This window comes from Polypterus senegalus, chromosome 2, assembly GCF_016835505.1.
Source record: "Polypterus senegalus isolate Bchr_013 chromosome 2, ASM1683550v1, whole genome shotgun sequence".
In the NCBI taxonomy this organism is placed as follows: Eukaryota; Metazoa; Chordata; class Cladistia; order Polypteriformes; family Polypteridae; genus Polypterus; species Polypterus senegalus.
Window position 1 is genome coordinate 152,182,157 of NC_053155.1, and position 5,113 is coordinate 152,187,269.

The following is a 5,113-nucleotide window of genomic DNA, read 5'->3' on the forward strand; positions in this document are numbered from 1 at the left end:
GGCACCCTGCCCGAGATTGGATTCCTGCCTTGTGCCCTGTGTTGGCTGGGATTGGCTCCAGCAGACCCCTGTGACCCTGTGTTTGGATTCAGCGGGTTGGAAAATGGATGGATGGATGGATTTAGATAGGAATACAGTGGAACCTTGTTTGCAAGCATAATTCGTTCCGGAAACGTGCTCGCAATCCAAAGCACTCGTATATCAAAGCGAATTTCCCCATAAGAAATAATGGAAACTCAGATGATTCGTTCACAACCCAAAACTATTCATATAAAAATGATTAATACAAAATATAAAGTAAAATACATAATACAAATTAACCTGCACTTTACCTTTATAAAGAATCATGGCTGGTGTGAGTTTCTAAACTCATGTGGGAATACACCCAATGGGACAACACGCGGAAGAGCGTCCCAAAGCAATCGCAGTCTCCCAGCGCTGTAGCAGCTCGCGGTATAAGCGCATCCAAAAAGATCGCAGACATGCTATAAGCGCCTGTCGTCAATGGGTCATACAAAGAACATTATAAAGATCCCGGTACAATAAATAACAGTGCTGTTGCGGTCTCAAGCTGAATAAAGCTGGTGTTAAAGTACTGAGACTCAGCTTCGTGTTTTGGGGAGCAAGACGGGGACTCGCACTTCACAGCGCACGCACACACACAGTCACAATACTGTAGTAAACAGATGTGACTATATGAGTGAGGCACACAGACTCAGATGGAGAATAGGAGACGATTGCCAGAGAGAGAGAGATGCGCTGGGTGGGTGAGCAAGATAGATAAGGAGAGAGAGAGAGAGAGACGCACCGGGCGAGCGAGATAAGGAGAGAGAGAGTGAGACGTGCTGGGCGAGCGAGCAAACGAGATAAGGAAGAGAGAGAGAGAGAGAGACGTGCTGGGCGAGCAAGGGAGATAAGGAGAGAGAGAGACAGAGACACGCTGGGCGAGCGAGATGAGAGAGAGAGAGAAAGAGATGCGCTGGGCAAGCGAGCGAGTTAAGAAGAAAGAGAAGAACCATCAGCTCAGTTGTGATTACATAACGCTCAGCAGACAAAGTGTATACATACTGCTCGTATTGCAAGACATCGCTCGTTTATCAAGTCAAAATTTATTAAAAATTTTTGCTCGTCTTGCAAAACATTCGTAAACCAAGTTAATCGTAAACCGAGGTTCCACTGTATAAGTAACAAGCTGGTTAAGTTTGCAGATGATACCAAGATAGGTGGATTATCAGATAATTTGGAATCCGTTATTATCATTACAGAAGGACTTGGATAGCATACAGAATTGGGCAGATTTGTGACAGATGAAATTTAATGTCAGTAAATGTAAAGTATTACACATAAGAAGTAAAAATGTTAGGTTTGAATACACAATGGGTGGTCAGAAAATCGAGAGTACACCTTACGAGAAGGATTTAGAAGTCCTAGTGGACTCTAAGCTATCGACTTCCTGACAGTGTTCAGAAGCCATTAAGAAGGCTAACAGAATGTTAGGTTATATAGCACGATCTGTGGAGTACAAGTCCAAGGAGGTTATGCTCAACCTTTATAATGCACTGGTGAGGCCTCATCTTGAGTACTGTGTGCAGTTTTGGTCTCCAGGCTACAAAAAGGATATAGCAGCACTAGAAAAGGTCCACAGAAGAGCGACTAGGCTGATTCCAGGACTACAGGGGTTGAATCATGAGGAAAGATTAAAAGAGCTGAGCCTTTACAGTTTAAGCAAAAGAAGATTAATAGGTGACATGATTGAAGTGTTTAAAATTATGAAGGGAGTAAGTACAGTGGATCGAGACTTGTATTTTAAAATGAGTTCATCAAGAACACGGGGACACAGTTGGAAACTTTTTAAGGGTAAATTTCGTACAAACATTAGGAAGTTTTTCTTTACACAAAGAACGATAGACACTTGGACTAAGCTACCAAGTAGTGTGGTAGACAGTAAGACATTAGGGACTTTCAAAACTCGACTTGATGTTTTCTTGGAGGAAACAAGTGGATAGGACTGGCGAGCTTTGAATGGCCTGTTCTTGTCTAGAGTGTTCTAATGTTGTAATGTTTGTTTCCTGCCTTGCACCCTGTGTTGGCTGGGACTGGCTCCAGCAGACCTCCGTGACCCTGTGTTAGGATATAGCGGGCTGGACAATGACTGACTGACTGACAAAGATAAGGGATAAGCTTTATCCCTTATGGTACAGATACCCACAATGCATGTTGGGAACTATAGGCCCATGGGGCAGTCTGTAATGACAGTTGTCAGGAATGCCAGGGGCAACGACCCGGCCGGGACACCTAGAGAGACCAGAAGAGGGTCTATGCCCGCCCTGGATCACGTGGGGGCCGCCATCCTGGTTGCTTTGGGGGCCACAGGTAGAGGGCATGGAAGCCAGGGGGCGCCCCTATGCCTTGCGGACCCTGGACCTCAGCACTTCCGCCACATCAGGAAGTGCTGGGGGGGAAGAGGAGCAGGAACACCCTGAGAGCTTCCGGGAGAACAGCCGGCACTTCCGCCACACTGGGGCGTGTCCAGGGAGGAGTGCCGGGAAACACCTGGAGCCCATCCGGGGTGAAATAAAAGGGGCCGTCTTCCTTCATTCGAGGCTGGAGTTGGGTGGAGGCAGGACAAGGCGAGAGAGAGAGAGAGTGGAGGTGGCCTGAAGAGAAGGCATTGAGTGGCCAGGACTTTGTGGGGGTTTGTGTGTGCACTTGAAACTTGTATATAGTATTTGTAAATAAACGTGTGGTGGTGTTCAACAACATGTCTGCCTGTCTATGCCCGGAGCGCGTCCACACAGTTGATTAGTAAGGTCTATTAAGGAATACTTACAATATGATTAGTAATGCATGTGAATGCGGATGCAAGTGAGAGAATGGGCATGGACTAAAGAACATGTAGTAAAAGTAAATGTCTCTAAAGTCTGTCTATTAAAAAGTTATTACATCTTTCAATTCTGTGTAATGATTAAACTACAAACCTAACAAGATCACCACATGGTGTCAGAAGTGGCGGATTGGAAGAGGAATGTGAAGAAGAGGTTCAGCTTTTGAACGAGTCTCGTGTCCATGAGTAACCTGCAAACGTGTTCAGAAAGCGCTAAGACGTTCTAGCAAAAAAGCATAAAAAAAAAGGAAGGATTACAGTCCCCACCAAAACTCAAGCTAATGGCAAATGTAGCTGAAAATTGGAAAAGATTTAAACAGAGATTTGAGTTGTATCTTGCTGCGATTAAAGCAGATAGGAAAAGTGAAAAAGTGAAAGCATCTATGCTTCTACATGTAATTGGCGAAGAGGCGCTAGAGGTGTATAACAATTTTCAGTTTGAAGAAGATAAAGACAATATGAAATTGAACAAAATAGTTGAAAAATTCGAAGCGTATTGCAACCCAAAGCGCAATGTGACATTTGAGCGGCACAAGTTTTTTACATGTTTCCAGAAAAGCGGCAAAACAATAGACCAGTATGTGACGGAATTGCATAATAGGAGCAAGACTTGTGAAATCACAGGGCTAACAGACTCGCTGATAAAAGATCAGATTGTGTGTGGGATCCCAAATAATGCTCTCAGAGAGAGACTGCTACGAGAGCAAGATCTTGACCTGGATAAAGCCATAGCGTTGTGTAGAGCAGCAGAGATGGTTAAAACACAAGCTAAAGAACTTGTTAGTGATGGTACCTGCTCTGTGGATGCATTACAAAAGCGAGACACACATGAATCAAAGAAAAAGAGCACACATGTGAAAAAAGACAAAGAGGCAATTAAAAATAAAAATGAGTCAGGAAGTGATCAGAAGCAATCATGCAGATGATGTGGTATGCAGCATCTGCCAAGAAAATGCCCAGCATATGGAAAGACTTGCAACAAATGCAACAAAAACAATCATTTTGTGCGGTGCTGTAAGAGTCAAAGCAATCCACACAGAAAAGTTAATACAGTCCAAGAAAACAAGGAGGCAGAATTTTATGTTGATGCACTATCAAGGAAAACAGAACAGAAAAGTGAATGAACACTCCCATTGAAAGTGAATGAAAAATATATTAAATTTAAACTAGATACAGCTGCACAAATAAATATTATTTCTGAGTCAGATTTCAAAAGCTTGCACCCCAAACCGAAGCTGTTTCTAACAAAAGTGAAAGTGACAGCATATGGAGGTGTAGACATAACAGTGAAAGGAAAGTGCAGTGCTAAAGTGACATACAAAAATAGAGAGTACACTCTATCCTTTATGGTGGTGCAAAAAGATTTCAAGGCAATTTTGGGCTTGTCAGCATGTAAAAGACTGAACCTAGTAAAACATGTTCTGGCTATTGGAGACCGAGAAGAAACAGACTATAAAGATCCGTGATGGAAGAATATAGTGACTTGTTCCAAGGACTAGGTTGTTTGCCAGGAGAACACACAATACAGATTGATAAAAGCATGTCACCAGTTGTTCATCCATGTAGAAAAGTGCCATTTGCTCTCCAGGATCAACTGAAAGTAGAGTTGGACAGAATGGAAAAACTGAATGTAATAAAGAAGATTGATGAACCAACTGAGTGGATGAATTCTTTAGTTATTGTGGAGAAAAAGTATGGAAACCTGAGGATATGCCTAGACCCAAGAGACTTGAATTGAGCAATAAAAAAAAGGAGCACTTCAAGTTACCAACACAAGAAGAAATAATGTCACAGTTCGCAAATGCTAAATACTTCAGCAAGTTGGATGCATCCTCTGGATTCTGGCAGTTGAAATTGGATGAACCAAGTTCAAAATTGTGTACATTTAACACCCCCTATGGCAGATACAGATTCCTCAGATTACCATTTGGCATTGCCTCAGCGCCTGAAGTGTACCATTAAACAGTACACATGATTTATGAGCACCTGGATGGTGTAGACACATCTATGGATGACATAATTATATAGGGAAACTCAAAGAAAGAACATGATTGCAGACTGAGAAAGGTTTTAGAAGCAACAAGAAAAGCACATTTGAAATTGAACAAAGTTGAAGTGCCAAATTAGAGTAAGTGAATTAACATTTGTTGGAGACATCATTAGCAGTGAAGGCATTAAGCCTGACCCAAAAACGATTTCAGCTATAGTAAATATGCCCAGGCCACAGTG